The sequence below is a fragment of the Podarcis cretensis genome, assembly GCF_951804945.1.
Source record: "Podarcis cretensis genome assembly, chromosome: 5".
Classification (NCBI taxonomy): domain Eukaryota; kingdom Metazoa; phylum Chordata; class Lepidosauria; order Squamata; family Lacertidae; genus Podarcis; species Podarcis cretensis.
The window spans coordinates 31,387,315-31,403,859 of NC_137174.1; the positions used below are offsets into that span (position 1 = coordinate 31,387,315).

Below are 16,545 nucleotides of genomic sequence, written 5' to 3' on the forward strand. Positions count from 1 at the left end.
AACCTGTGGGGAGGGAAAGTCCTCAAAACATGCCAGCGAGGACTGAGCATCCTCATTGGCCATAGAATGTTGCGTGATGAGGCCAAGGAAGAACACTGGGAGGGATGGAATGGAATGGAGTATTGGAGTGGGGGGAGAGACATGGCAGACTAACTGGAACTACAGAGCAACATGTTGTTGCAGATTCTGCTTTCTTGTTAAAATCCCTTTTCTGCATTCTTAACAGCAAAACCCTCTTTCTATCCTCTGCCCGGTATGCTGCTGCAACGTTATGCAATGTACAGATTTTTCAGCGCTTTAGAAATAAGCATCTTCCCTCCTGTTTAAATTCTAGCTCCATAACATTTTGTTCTGATTGCATATGGGGTGGAAGTCGTTAGATTAGTTAACTGCCTAGAAACTCCTGGCGTCGATGGCTAGTTTGGCATCGCCATTTCTCATTCATTGCTGTGTTGCAACGGGGGTGGGTGGGGCGGAATTCCAGCTCCCTTTTAAGCTTCTTGCTTTCCTCCGGGTTCTTTCCTGACACAGTTATTAACGAAACACAGAAAACAATGATGGACCTGAATGATCAATGGAGCGTGCAGGGCCAGCAGCCCCCCCCCCCGTTACACACACACACACACACACACACACACACACACACACACACCCCGACCGTGCTTTCTGTACTGTGCTACTTCAGTTTAGGCCGGCCTCAACTGCAGGAACAACGGAATTTACTGCTCAGTTAAAAATAAAGGGGATGGGGTGGGGGATTTGACAGAGGAAATAAACACCGCTTTAAAGCTCCAGTTTCTCCCAAACTGTCCTGCGGCAGTAAAACAAGTGAGCACAAGGGGGCGCTGTGCAACCTTAGCCTCAGCCAGGCTAGGGACACAGCAGCAGCAGCTGCAGCAGCACCCACGACCACCGTCTAATTAAGATCTCTTGTTACACACTTGCTTCCTGGTGACCTCGGAGGAAAGTCAGGGGGTGGCTTGGCCGCGTAACCCTCAGATGCCCAGCAACGAAAGTCTTAATCAGCAGTAAGGCCAAGGCTTGGGATGAGGCTGCGGTCAAGCAGCGGCTCACGCTGTCAGGCTCCTAGGACGTGCGAGGAGCACCAGCAGCCCGGAAGCAAAGGGTGTGAATGAGAGCCTGGGACTTGGACAACGGGGAATCGGCCCATCAGCAGGAGACATGGAAAAGCACTCCTAACACCCTACAGGTTTGCCTCAAGTTCCTCTTTTAAGAGCCTCGGTTTGGCTAGGACATGCCCTGGGGAGATGGCAGAATGATTGTGCTCCCCCCACTACAGAACATTAATTTATTGCTTCATCCTCATGTATGCCTAGCAAAGTGCTTATGAAGGGGAAACACGACTGGTGGTGTGCTTTTGTTTTGTTGTTTTTTTAACACATTAGACCACGTCAGTCTCTCTCTCTCTCCCTCCTCCTTTCCTATCATTAGTTGATGTTAGCACCAATGGATTAGGGAACGGGCCATTAATTCTCCCAAGTTTTGAATATCCTGGCAGTTAAGCAAACAGAGGAGCCAAATCAGATGCACGAGGATGTAAGCAAGGCCAGTCTGTTTGTCTGTTTGCTCAGAAGGAAGGCCTTCCAAGTTCACTGGGACTCAACTCTCCAGTTGGTTTGCTAGGACTACACTTTGTATTTTTGGGTGCAATCACAGCACCCAACTGCAACCCTTCCACAGTTACCCCAAGGCCTTTTCTAAGACAGATCTCTCATGCATAGCTGTCAAGCGTCCCTTATTTGAAGGGACAGTCCCTTATTCCAGTGCCATGTCCCGCTGCTGTCCCTTATTGATGGATGTCCCTTAAATGATGTCCCTTAAATTTCAAAGGAAGCAGCTCCTCTCCCTCCCTCCCTGCCGGCCAGGGAGGAGGGAGGCTCCAACTGTGTTGCTTGGCTGTGTTGCTCACCCAATAAGAAGTCTAAGAACGACTGGGGGGTAGAGCTTGCATGCCTTGTGCTGATCAAATTGGCTGCGTTCCCTGGGGACTCGCCTTTGCTCAGCGCTTCCCAGCGGAGAGGTGACGGTGGTTTTCCTTGAGGCTTCGTTTGGCTGCTGGCTGGGCTTTCTGCCTTTGGGTCAGAGGGGCTCAGAAGTTGAACATAACTGTGCTGAGTGCTCAGATCGGAATCGGATGGATACGTCATCGACGGCCCACTCACCCTTGCCGGCGAAAAGGTCTGTCTGGAGCGGGGGCACATGGTGGGGGAACAGGAAAGGAGATCTCGTGGGAGGGGGCGAGGCTGTGTGTGTGTGTGGCTAATTAATGCAAGCTGAGGGGTTTTTTGAATGCTGGATGCCATTTTGTTGCACGTGCTGCTGCAAACTTTGCAGTGCAAAGCCAGGCCGGGGAGCCATCTTAAGTTGAGGCTGCATAGGCCTTGTGGTGCATGTGATTCAGATTCTATTCAGTTGAACCTCTGGTTACAAAGTTGGTTGGACAGTGTTCTCGAAGCTACCAGCATGAGTTTGACCAGACTGCAGGAGGACAGGAAGACTGGAGTGCCTGGAACAGGTGAGGCTGCAGGTCCCTTATTTTGGCTGCTGATCCCTTATTTTCAAGGCTGCTGGTCCCTTATTTTCAAATCTGTAAGTTGACAGCTATGCTCATGCCAAGAGACCAGGTAGCACAGACTGTAGGGCAAGGCTGCCAAATTACTGCTCCCTTTTTTCCTGCACCAGAGGATAAGTCCCTTCAGACCTGGCTGGCTCCCTTTTATAATGCAATAAATACAGAGAATATTTCTTTCAAGGTTTCCTTTTAGGCCGCCCGGAATAAATGTCTCTGGTTGCTTCCATTCTCACAACCACATGCGACGGATAATAAACACAATCTGTAGTCTGCTTTCAAGCCCACTCTCTAGAAGTTAGTGACCCTCAACACACTTGAACCATGCACTTGTCCTTTGGTAAAGACAAGAGTTTTGCACTCTCCCGATGAATATATAAATGGGGAGAGGCTTCACAATCCAGTTATGCTCTGTGTCATTTATTCTGAGCATATTAATTATTCACATTCATAAAAGCCCAACAGAGAATTAGACTCTTTTTAATGGCTCTCTGAAAGACTGAAGAAAAAAAAAGCCAGTTCTTTAATTGCTCTCTAGCAACACCAGCCCTGTTATTAGACAGAGGAAGGCAGCTGCCTCACGCAGCAGGTGTTGAGGGTGGGAAGTGTCAACAGGTGTTGAAGGTCAGAGCTGTGTGTGCCATTGGGTCTGCTCTGCATTGCCCAGGTTAGGCTGTCAGCCTCAGGTGAGCCTTGAAATGCTGCCCTGTCACCAGTTTCTATATGTGAACTGGATGGGGGAATGCGATCTTGTCCTTCATCTTAGGCAGCAAAAGGACTTGGACTGGCTTTGTTCTTTAGCCATCATGAATGGAGGGGGAGTATATTTTTGTTTATTGATTTAGCAAGGATATTTACCACACACACAACTTGTTATAGAATAATATATGCTATTAGATAATAGAGATGATAATGATCTATTATTATTCTGTTATAAATTATAGGTAATTTATGCATCACTTTTTACACGTGTGCCAAGGCAACTTACAAGCATATCAGAAACACAGCTAAAGTAGTTCTAAAAACAGTACAGTAGTTCTAAAAACAGTCTTGTTTTTTTAAAAGCCAAGGCAGAGATATTTTCTTCCAGCTGCTCTTATTTCTGGAAAGTAGAGATAGCAGGAACCTGCTGTTCCATAGAACCCCACTGAAAGCCCTGTTCCGAGTGACTGTGGAATGGGCTTCTGATATTTTGGGCGCTTGCTGGATAAACCACTTGCAGAATGCAGTGGTTCATGTGGAATGTGAAGGATAAGGTGGTCCCCCAAGCAGCCTGTCCTTGAGCTGTATAGGGCCATAAATGTTAGTGAGAAAAACCTTGAACTTGGCCTAGTAGCGGATTGGCAGCCTCGGCGAATGCTGCAAACAAGGTGTTATATGCAACCTAGCAGTTGCGTTCTGCAGCCTCTGAACCACCTTCAAGAGTAGCCCGAGATAGAGCGCATTGCAATGATCCAAGCTTGACATTACCAGTGCATGGACAACTGTGGCGAAGCTAACCCAATCCAGGAACAACCATGTGTTAAAAAAGAAGGGAGAAATAGTTTTCCAAGTGCTTCTTCAAGGCTAATTCTCATACACAGACACACACACACGCTTCCTTTCTTGTTTTTTGTAATGGCTGTGCTAATGCCCCTCTATCTTTTTGTATGTGTTCGATGCAGATTGGATCCCCCAACTTGTCTATTAGAGGATACATAAAGCAGATTAGCACAGCCATTCCCTTGTTACTGTATATTATATTAATTATTATATTATATTATATTATATTATATTATATTATATTATATTGTATTGTATTATTATATTGCATTCCCATACTGAATATTTGGTCTGTATGTGCAGTGGGGGTTGGTCAGCAGTTACCTGTTTAAAGAAACCTGAGGCACCTTGAGAGGATTCATATTATCATTGGGAATGATGGGAGTTGTAGTCCAACAACTTACGAAGAGCCGAAGGCTCTAAAGCCCTGGTATAAAATATTGCAAGTAGTGAAGTAGTTTCATGCAGAAGTAGCGAAGTAGCTTCATTCACTACAATAATGAATAGCAAAGATGAAGTACAATGCAATTAATAAAATGATACCCAAATTACCCAGTTATAATGTCCTTAGCTATAATAAATTTGTTGTCAATAAAGTGGCCTTTAAGGCTGTAGTTGCCTTGAAATTAGATGGGCTTTGCTAAACTAAATGCAATAAACTGTAATGGCGATTCTCTGATATCATCAACTGTAATGGTTATTCTTCCATATAACATGCAATAAGTAAAAAAGATCCATTCGCTTTGATACCGGCCAGGGTATTTATCTAGATATATTTTAGCTTTGTTCCTTTCCGTGTTCCTGTTGTGATGACCTTCAGTCTGAACAATTTATGACTGACAATAATACTCAGCTTAAAAATCTGCTGTGAGACTGAAGTCCAACTGTGATGAAATCCACCTCAACAGGAAGTCTCGGCAATTGCCTGTTTCAGCTGATATTATAAGCATTCAAGTGGAGGGGAGGGGAGAGAAATAATGGACACTCCAGACAAAAATATCCATAGTGCAATCACAGATTGCCTTTATATAACATTGGTAAATCTCAATACATTGGCATGTGTAGCAACCTTCAACCAGTTTCTTAAAAAAAACAAAAACCACCAACCAACAATTTTGTCACGTTTCATTGCTTTCCTTTTAAGTGGAATGGTATGTTCCACTCGTCATTTTTTTTAAAAGTGAATCTGAATAGGAAGGCAGATTAGGAGAAATCTCTATTGCTGGCATGTTTCAGATCTTGAAAAGTTCAGTTTTAAAAAGGAACTAGTTAAAGTTCAACACGTCTCAACAGCAAATAATTCCAATTCACATTCATCCCTTTACAAAATGAATGAGTTCAATTCATGTTCAGTTCACAGTTCTATTCAGTTCATCCAAACGATCCTTGGCCATTCCCCCCCCCCCCGCAAAGTTTTCAGGGATTTTATGTGCTTCAAAATCTTAGTTCAGAGATGAAAGTTGGACCAATGAAATGAGTGCACAGACTCTTAAGAAACAATAATACCTACTCTCTGGAAAACAACAACAATCTATTGTCTATTTCAAGACTGGGTATGCACAGCACCTTGTGGTCCTTCTGTAACATGCTTTGGTTCACCCAAGCTTCTCATTATGAAGCTTTTAAATCAATGGGTTATCTTTTAAAAAATGGCTGTTTCCTCATTTTCTGTGATAAACTCAATTTAGTGCACCTGCTTCGTCTGCTTTCTGATGCTCTAAGATAGTGATTCTCAAACTTGGGTCTCTAGCAGTTGTTGGACCAAAACTCTCATCATCCCTAGCTAGCAGGACCAGTAGTCAGGGATGACCAGAACTGCAGTCCAGCAACAGCTGGAGAACCAAGTTTGAGAAACACTGTTATCTAACAGCATTAGAAAAAAGGAAAATGGCACTATGCCTATTTATCTTTCTGCAAGAGATGCATCTTGCTTTCTGTGCAAGCCATTGCTGTACTAGACATCTCTTAGCCTGCTCATTCTCTGCATGAGTCTTTTTATGTCTCTCCCCACACTTTATGCAATGCTGCATAAACCAACAATGCTCTGAAATCCACAACAGAATCAGACCGGAATAAATCCATATTTTTTTTTTTAAAAAAGAGAATAAAAAGCAGCTGCAAGGTTTCAAGGACACCCATTGTTTGATTCAAAGCTGGGGCAATGAGTTCTTCATCACTGTTGAATGGAATACTTGGCTTCTTTGGAATTAAGTAAAGTATACTTAGCCTGGAGACAGAAGATAGTTTCTGAGAGAATCGCTTCCCATGGAGCAAAAGCAGGATGAGTATGGACACCACTGGCAATGATTCCTCTTTCAACCAAGCTCTGTGAAGGAAGGGGAGGGGAAGCAATCGTCTTCAGCTATAGTTGTGTAGAATCATAGGCTGCTTGAGTGAGACATATCAAAACCAGCCCCCAGCAGAAAAGAGCGATCCTTCACATTTCAACTGCTGAATCATATTACCCATATCTTGTGTCACAAGCAACACCACACTGCACCACGCCAAAGGTGCCTGCAATGCACTGTTTCATGTTGAGGGTTAGAAAGCATAAACAAGGCAAGGAGGGCTGTGAAACAACCGAATATATGACAAGAAGACTCTCAGACTTGATCCGGCTGCACAGAGCTCCCACCCAGCTTCTAACCATGAAACCTTTTGCCCTTCAGATCCTTGAAAATAAGAATGGTGACCAAAGAGATTAACCGAAAGAGAATCATGAGGAAAACATCTTCCCAACGAAGCTATAACAAGTAGCTAAACGCAGCATTTGGGGGTCAGAGAGCTGCAATCCCATTGGCCATGAAGAATCGCCCATCCTATCTAATCCTCTCTCAATGGTGCAGCAGAAAAAGGGAGGGTTTTTTTGAAACCTGCATGCATGATAGCACCACAGCACATTTTAATCTGCCCATGACAAGTCTGTTTTCTTGTGCCGTGATACCACTGCTGCAGTACTGCTTTGCTGGTAGGCTAGGGTGAGCGTGGTGACTCGCAAGGCTATGACTGACAGTTTCATTAAGCAATTCCATTGAATTTAGGGCCATTCACGTAGCCACTTTCGGGTGCAGTGACCCATTTGTCAACTTGCAATGGCAAGTTCAGCCCTCCCTGTGTAACATTCCGAACTGAATGGTGTGGTTGGTCCAGCACGTTCCACCCAAACTGTGCTGAATGACAACCTTGTTGTCTCCGTGTTGGCCATTATTCCCTGCATTCCAGTAAGCACCAAGGTAGTTCCATCAGATCAGCATTGCTCGAGGCTGAAACATGCTCCTTCTTCTAAGCAACAGAGGCTGGTCCATGGGTGCAAATGAGACAAATGGCCCTCACAGCCTCAACCAGCTCTTGGCTGCCTGTCTTCTTACTTATGATGAGCAAAGGGATGACTGTACCTGTCACTGACTTCACCTCTTGGTTTCTCTGTCTTCTCCACTTCCAGTCCCTACAGGCTGAGGTCTACTGTACCATACCTCAAATACATTGCTCTGCAATAGCTTTGTGCTACCATTTCAGGAGTATACAGAACTGTGCATGGATCTATTCTTTATGAATTCACTTAAAGCTTTTAAAAAAGCAAAGTAGATGTTGGCTGTCTACCGTTTTCAGCAGCGATGCACCCGAATCCCCTTCTCGCCATGTAAGATCTTGCCAAAATTACCCATGTCTCAAAACCACATTCTGCATTTGTCTGCTCCATATCTTTGGCTGTGTGAATGGGGCAGAAATGTGGGGCGAAGGGGCACAGAGTCATATATTTCTGACTACCAGAAACTGAGGTCAAGTTATCTATCTATCTAATTTATATTTCCACCTCTCCTTCAGGGAGCTCAAGACGGTGTGTACACGTTCTCTTCCTCTACATTTTATCTTCACAACAACCCTGTGAAGTAGGTTAGGCTGAGAGACTGTGACTGTGAAACCCAGTGAGTTTCTTAGCCAAGCAGCGATTTGAACCCTGGTCTCTCAGGTCCTAGCCCAGAACTCTATAACCTCTAGGCCACACTCCTCTGTTTGTGGGCTTCCCAAGTGTATAAAGGTGGGGTATAAATAAATATATATATATATAATAATAATGTATGTGGCCGGCTGCTGTTAGACTGAAAGAAGTGGACTCAGAAGACTAAGTTGGTTTGATTTGTCATCAACGGTTCTTACGGATCAGAGTTTTCCTTTGATTCAATGAGGTCATGGAATGCAATGATACAGTACTAATGGGCATCACCAGGACCAGTGGAGCAATAGTACAGCTGAAAACTGCAGTACAAGAGAGTTGGATTTAATAGTCAAACAGTGCACCAGCCTATTATATGCAAGGACAGTTAGAACGAATCCAGCCTCACCTGCCTAAATCTTGGCTGGGGAAAGGATCATGGTGTTGTTTCCTGCACATCATAGAGACCCTGTCTCGCAGGGCAAGCACAATGAAGATCGCAGAGCGCTTTGCAAATCAAAATACAGTATAGACTACAAGAATCAACAGCAGCTTAAATTGCACCAAGGCTAAACTAGTCTGGCCGGTAGGTTGCAAGAGAGAAGCTGAGCCCTGCTGCTTGAAAATGATGAAGGTTGCACTAGACTAAAGCATTTTAAAAGCCTGATACTGTGTTTTCTGCTTCTTCAAACAACCACTGCTTTTTTTTTTTCTGGCAGCCTCTGTCTTTATCCAGTTTATCACTTCAAGATGCGACTGATGGTTCTCAGGGAGATTAGCACACTTTGGATTGTTATTTTCAGCCCTGGTCAACATGGAAGGAGCCTTCGGTAGGGACACACTAGGTTAGCTAGAGGCCCTTGTCCATTCCATTCCAAGGCTGCTTTGGTCTTCAAGGCAATCTGCATAAATTACGCATAACTACACTATTGTGTCTGACAGTCACTCCAACCTAATTAGGAATTTGCGAGGTGAAGGAAGAAAAGGAACATGCGCTGAGAGAGTAAAATGGAAAGGCTAAGTAAAGATATTGATACATTCTATGGCAGCTACATTTGGAATGGGTTGGATAAAGAAAAGGACTCCCCAAGAGCGTGTAAAAGTGGTACAACATAGGCATAGGCAAACTGGCTTCAAAACCTCCCTTAGCTTTGAAGCCTAGGGCGAGTCACACTGCCTCCTTCAAGTTTGCTGTGTGAGGCTAGACCATCGCTTTGAGGTCCTTGGGTTGTGTGTGTGTGTTGGGGAAAGGTGTGATACAATCAAAAGAAGCCAATTCCATAGCTCTTGTAACCAGAGCAACTTCCTCCACAGACTCTGGTTACAAAGCAGTCGCTTGGTTCACTGTCCCTTCCCCACCAGATCAGTACTGAGGTATGGCATTGACTTATGGGCAGACCTACCAACCTAAAAAAGCCTTCTGCTCACATAAATGGAGACTGGAATACCAATAGGTAGAGCATCTGCTTTGCATGCAGGGGGTCCTTGGTTCGATCCCCAGCATCTCTTGGTAGGACTCAGAATTTCTCTTGCCTGAAATCCTGGAGACATGCTGCTTAGACAATACTGATCTGGGTGGACCAATGGTCTGAGTCAGTATAAGGCAGCTTCCTGTGTTCCTGTTATACCGCTTAGTAGTGTTAACCTCAGAGATACCAATCCCAGACGTGACCCGTTCTTCAGCCTACCAAGTACTTATTTGAGTCACATTGAGTCCCGTTCAACCAGCTGGTCTGTCAGTCCCACCATCTCTGTTGCTGGGGCCTTCAAACAAGGGTTGAATCACACAGAACTGAGAGCAGTCTTGTGAAGGTTCTGACACCAGTCAAGATCATACCTCAGCCTTGGGAAATCTTTAAAACATGAATGGGGTGGACGGGGACCTGTGACTCTCCAGACAGACTTCAGCTCCCAACAGACCCAGCCACAGACTTGTGGTCCAGCCGCATCTAGAGGACCATCGTTTCCTCATCTCTGCTTCAAAGCATAGTTTGGGCCAGAGGGTCACCAACAGTGCAATCCTGCGCAGGTTGACTTGGAAGTGGAGTTCACTCCCAAGGAAAAGGGTAACAGATTGTAGCTAAAGCCATTGCTGAGGAACATTCTCACCAGTCATCCCAATTCCACTCCTCCCCCATAACATCAGCTTGTGATGACTTCATGCAGTTGCCCTGCGAAAGATGATCATCCAAACTGTCTCTGTGTCATAAAACCCACATGGACAACCCACATCTTCCTGGGAGGAGGAGAAAGAGGTGGAGTCATATAAGGCCTTGGCACACACCATGATTGCTAGAATAGGTATGTGACCAGCAGGGTGAGTGTCAGAAGAAAGACTTTGCAAATGCAAATGTTTTGGAGTCATAGGAAACCCTAAGCTGACGCTGTACTCTTGCCAGAGGGTGCCACCTACTGGGATGAAAAGGGAGGGCATGCACATCTCCACCATAGATTTCCTGTAGTTCTGCATTCTGCACTTCATGTCTGCAGCATGGGACTGTCGTTCCAAGGAACATTTTGTATGGTTGAGACATTTCTATCCCATTCTTCATCAAGGATTTTCAAGGAGTTCATGACTCATTTTAAAATACAAATAATATGCATTAAAAATTGATATCAATAAAACAAGCAGATTCTCTAAAATTAAACAGAATATTGTAATGACCTAGCTACGTTTAACTCAGCTTTTCATGGCTGGTTGTCCCCCCCCCCCATCCCTGTGGTTGTAAAGGGTCGCTGTGTTTATTTTGCAAGCATTCTGGCGCTAATTGAATTGTCGCTATCTGCATTTTGTTGCATTTCCTTTCCTTTGGACCCCCCCCCAAGGTGTGTGTGCGCGTCTATCTATCTACCATCTATCTATTTATCTACCTATTTATCTACCAAATCCCCTGTAACTGTGGATTACACTTCAGCCAACTGATGGATTCTAGTCCATGAAAGCTTGTCACAATAAAGCCTTTAAGGTGCCAGAAGCCTCCTTATTGGTTTGCTGCAACAGAATAACAGAATGCCCATTGGGAAATGACCTAGGATAGTCAACCACTGTCCAGGGGAAATGTTCACCCAAGTAATAGTGGCTTGACCTGGTGCCTAAAAACAGGAAATGAGGGAGTCAGGTGTGTCTCATGGAGAAGCCAGTTCCAAAATTTTGTGCCGCTACCAAGAAAGACTCTTCATATGTACCCACCCAATGCACTTCAGATGGCGGTGTGACACTGAGCAAGGTCTTATCTGAGAATCACAACACACGGGTTGCTTATAGGCAAACGTAGTCCTTTAAACTTTTGTGATAAGGATACATGACCACTTAACAGAAGGCACTGCAGATCAATGCACAGTTACTAGTAATGAAGCCCTAGTGAACACAGTGGACTTTCATCCAACTAAACACGCACAGGTTCAGGCTGCAAGCCTAGCAGTTTTCACTTTATTGCATCCACAAATTTACAAGGAGATGGAGGGGAAAAAAAAACTTTTAACATCTGTAAATGATTACCGCCAGACACAAAGCAAGTCATTAGATCTGCAAAGTTCCATCCTATTCTAACTCTAAGGCAAACCCTCTCCAAAGGAACAAAACATCAAGGAAATAATTTTCACTGTGTTTTATCTGTCGCTGGATGACATAAAAGCCAGTGGTTTAGCCAGCTGAATGCAGTAGAGACTGCATTTAACACACTTCTCCTTGGAAAAGGGCATGACAATAAATTCTGGGGCTCATAACTTGACCCAGAGGAAAATTCTCTGAGTCAAACTCTCCCTTAGTTCAACCACCGAGGCGCTCCAAAGTACTCTGGGAACCTTCAAATGCCTTGTGCCTAAAGGCATCTCTTCCAGCCCCCTGCTTTTTTTTGTAATGGCACAATATTTGATGAGAATCTACAGCTTATAAGTTTCAGCACAGCTGAAATTCAATGACCAGATCCAGCAACAGATACTCTGCATGCATTTGAAAACACTCTCTTGAAACCAGACCCACAGTCCCAGTATCTGACATTATGACTTCCTCTTCTCTGCATTACAAAATTTAATTTGACGCAATTACCCAAGTTTTAATTTGGAAGAAAATGTGATGCTTCCGAGATAAAACTCCTTATCTCATTCACCTGCGCAGTCATTGTCTTTCACCACCCTATCCACTGTTTTTATTCACTCACTTTGGCTTCCTTTTCTTTGTTCGTTCCTACAAATGAATTATAGCATCTTCAGCTAAATGCAAACCTGGGTATTAATATTTTAGGTTCCCCCTGACTGGCAGATCGAGACCCCGGAATGTTAAACCCAAATGACTGGTTTATAAAAGCACAGTAAAGAATCATGGGAATTAATGGAATTTCTAAGCTTTCTCCTTCCTTGAGACTATCATTGTGTAGACAGCAAGAGCACTAGAGTTAAAAAAAAAAAGTTTGAAAATCGACACCCCACCCCTTTCTGTAATCCCTCCCCTTTCATCCAACCATTCGTCACATTCTGCAAACATGGCTGTATATTTATTAAGTCCCTCATTCTTCCTTTCCCCTTCCCACCATCTAATGTCATCTGTGTGCTTGCTTAAAGCACATTCAATGCACATTGAAAGCACACGGATTCCCCCAAAGAATCCTGGGAATTGTAGTTTGTTAAGGATGCTGAGAATTGCAGCTCCATGGTAGGGGCAGGTACCATTCTCAGGTTTCTTTGGGGCAATCCATGTGTTTTTGATGTTTCTTGAATGGTCCTGGCATTGGGACACATGATGGATTCTGCAGGTATATTGCCCACTTCACTACCCAGCAGTCTTCCTCCCTGAGCTGGTCTCAGAGGCAGGGTTGAGAACTTGCATGTACACAACATGCAAACTGAAACACAGTCATCCTTCAAAGTTTGCATTTCTACGAATTTTGCAATACAGTTCTTCAGCCGAGTTCTGTGGACAAGAATGCATATATTATGTTAGAGTGTGTACATACTTGCATATATCAGTCGGGTAAATATTTTAAAAACTCATTGTGCTGTGCAAGAATGCTTTGCAAAAATGTGTATTTTAGGCAAAACTGTGTAGACTAGAAAAAATTCGCACCAAAATGCTGGTGAATTTTCACAAGGACCTTTTAAAAAATAAACTGCAAACCAATGTGGAAATGCTGGTTCAGAACCATGGTTAGTGGCTGAGCAGCTGAAAGAAGAAGGACAAGTCAGGTTTATTATTTCAACTGGGTAGTAAAAATGGAAGCCCTGTGCCCAGACTGACTAGTGAAAAGTTTGGAGCCTTTTTCTGCAGCCACTGGGTTTTAAGTGGGGTTTTAAGCTGTGGAGATAAAGCTGCTCAAGGCTTTTCTGATCCTCCGAGGAACCCGTGGTCCAGTTTCAAGAGGGTTTCAGAAGCATCCCTCAGGGTTCAGGGGACAAGTCGCAAGCTCTGATGCCTGTGGATTCACATGGGTATGGCCAGGGAGTTGACCAGCTTCTCATTTGTAAGACTTTGCACTGGCAGATTCGTAGTCTGGGGCTATGACACCAACATATTGAAACTTGTGCAGAAAAATAAAATATCAAATATTTCCTTTACGCTCTTGTTTTCCTTCTTCCTTAGGTTGCTATGCTATCCTGGGTGTCAGTTCTGTGGCCCCAAACATTTTGAACAGAATAGACTCCTCGCCCCCACCGTCCTCCCAGGAGCAGCACCTATAATTGCCTCCTGGCTGTCAGCACACCAGATTCTCCCAGTGTGTTTGTCCTGGGGATTTGAGACCCCATTCCTTTGGCCAGTGTGGCATTTCCAGATTTCTATCTACCATGAGATTTGGCTGCCAAATTGCAGGAAGCTGAGCTGCAGAGATCAAGGCGAGGGTAACGTAAGGCAGAGAATGAGCAGCAAATGTGTATGACTGGCTGCTTTTCCTTCTCTCAAAGCTTGTTCATGGTGGGAAACAAAATCAGAAAAGAAAGGGGAAAATTATATATATTTTTAAAGAACCCAGGAAAGGGTAGGAGGGAGTGGTTTGCGGTTCAGTAACTTCAGAGTTCTTTCTGCTTTGCAGAGCTTCACAAGTGACACTAGCGTGTGATTCGATTAGGGAAAGCACTTCACTTTCTACTGATTCCAAAAATCTATTTGGCTTTCATTTGAGATGATGATATAAATCCAGTTCAACAGCCGGCGAGAAGCAGAGCCTCTTCCTCCCTAGATCATTCCTGTAAATCCAAGATCTGTGCACTTTGCTTTCCTAAGATAGCTGACCCCGTGGAAGGGTGACCGGTTGACAGGGAAACATACATCAGAGGGCACTGGGATCCCCCAGCATCACCAGAAGAGCCGTAACTCAGCATCCATAAGGGCAGGAGAGGCATCCTTCTGTTGTGATACTTTCAGTTCTACGCAGGTACGTGTGTCAGAGAGGACTGGAATGAGATAAAGTCACACAAAAAAGAAGAAGAGTTGCAGCTCTCCTATGTAGGCCAGGCCTGAAATATATTGGTACCTGAGATGGAAAATCCAAATAGTCCTCTCTACCAACTTCAGGAATTATACTGCTACACAGTGAAGGAGAATATATTTTCTTTGAATGGCTGCCCCTTTTCATAGTGCCTGCAGTGGCTGTTTCACTCTGCCTAATGGTAGTCATTGTAATGGCCTGATTGTCTTCTTGACTCACCCCTGAGATCATTCAACACAATGCTCAAATTATTATGTCAGTTAGCACAAGGAGTGCTAAGTAGTGTGAAGGTTGCATCCACACCACACATTTAAGGCACATGGTTTCCTCCAAAGAATCGTGGGAACTGTAGGTTGTTAAGGGTGCTGGGAATTGTATCACTCTGAGGGCCAGAGTGCAGTTCCCAGGATGCTTTGGGAGGAAAGCCTTGCACGGTGTGGATGTGACCTTAGCACTACTTTGGATCCAAGCCTTTGTGCCTCGTTCTGTGGTTGTGAGCATTGGAGAAAATCTCAAGCTTCTCCACTTCCTGGCTGGTATTTTGCCCTTCATCTTCCACTAATAACACAAATAACCGGATCCCTGAACTGGAATTCTGTTGGACGCTGTCTAGACTCAAAGCTGGTTGCCTGGGACAATGGCATAAACCAAGGCACTGTGATCAAAAGTGATGTTTTAGGCACTATCAACACAGCCCTATAGGTGCCAGCTCTGAACCAAGCTCAGTGGGGCTTACTCACACAGGTAAGTGCACTTATCATTGCAGCCTATCTACATCTACATTTGACCTGGGAATGGAGTCTCATGTCCTGGGGAGGTGGGGAGGAGAAAACAACAACCCGGATCTGCAAGCTGTAAACAGAGGCCACAAATCCCTGTCAGTATGTTACCTAAATTATTTATTGTCCAGAGGGTACAATAACTATCAAAAATTCATCGGCAATAATGTTCTACAACCTCAAACTGACAGTTCTGCTATTTTGAGTGTGTGCAGCCTTCCTGGGGTGTCAGATCTCAAAAGTTTGCTTCACAAAAAACACACACAGGGCATAAGCAGGATGACATGGAGACTTGAGGCCCTGCTTTCTGTTGATTTGTAGCATCCAAGTGCACAGCGGAATGATGAGGAATACGTGCCAACATGCTCTGTATTGCTTTATTTACATTTCATAGCTGGTAGATTACAGAAAACCATCTTGTCTCTGCCGAAGCAGAAAAATGCATCCTCTCTCCTCTGAAGCACAGAGAGAATCACACTGAACAGTGAAAAACAGGAAACCAGTGTACGTCACATCCAGCCTCCCTTTCCCATGGGAAAACTCCAACAGTAACTCTGTGGAATGTAAACATTGTCTTGTGACAAGCCTTTCGCTGCACAGTGAAGAGAGCAGAAACCAACATCCTCCCCCTTTCTGTGAACACCACTGGGCAGCGTGTTCGTACAATATCAGTACAAACCCAACTTCTGCACATAGGTACAGTGTTGATCCCTTGATACAATCTTGGACAATACATCAGCAGGAATTTCATTACCTGGCATATAGGACACCGTTACGAGTCCCTTCTGAATACGTTCCCTAGCATGTTGCAACTTCAATTGCAAGTGCTTCGTGCTTTGCTTACAACCTTCAGAATTCAGCAAAGCCAAACATGCTTTGTTGTCCTGGTAAACCTGGATTGGACATTTGACAGGAATTTTCATGTCTTTGCACAATTGTAACAACCATTCACAATCCTTAAGTGAATAAGACAATGCATTCAGTTCAGCTTCACAAGTACTTAAGCTAACTGTTGTTTGCTTCTTGCATGACCAATCAAATAGAGCCTGATTGTACATATAGCAAACTCCAGACGTGCTTTTCCTGTCTGTAGTGTCACTTCCAAAACTTGCATCTGCAAATATCTCAAGACCACCAGACTTCTGATTGTTAAATCTCAGTCTGTAATGCATAGTGCCTTTCAAATACCGCGCTACGCGTTTCAGAGCTTTCCAATCCTTAACAGTAGGATTGTTGACTTGTCTGCTTAGCAAATTACAGCTAACAGCAATGTCTGGTCTT

General features: G+C 44.3%; 2 long non-coding RNA genes across 2 annotated transcripts in view; one reads left to right on the top strand and one right to left on the bottom strand.

Annotated features, from left to right (window-relative positions):
- LOC307216337 overlaps window positions 1-16,545 on the bottom strand; it is a 355,708-nt gene that overhangs the window by 222,079 nt on the left and 117,084 nt on the right. The gene's annotated exons all lie outside the window — the stretch shown is intronic.
- The window catches only part of LOC307216357, a 621,279-nt gene that overhangs the window by 200,112 nt on the left and 404,622 nt on the right, over window positions 1-16,545 (top strand). The gene's annotated exons all lie outside the window — the stretch shown is intronic.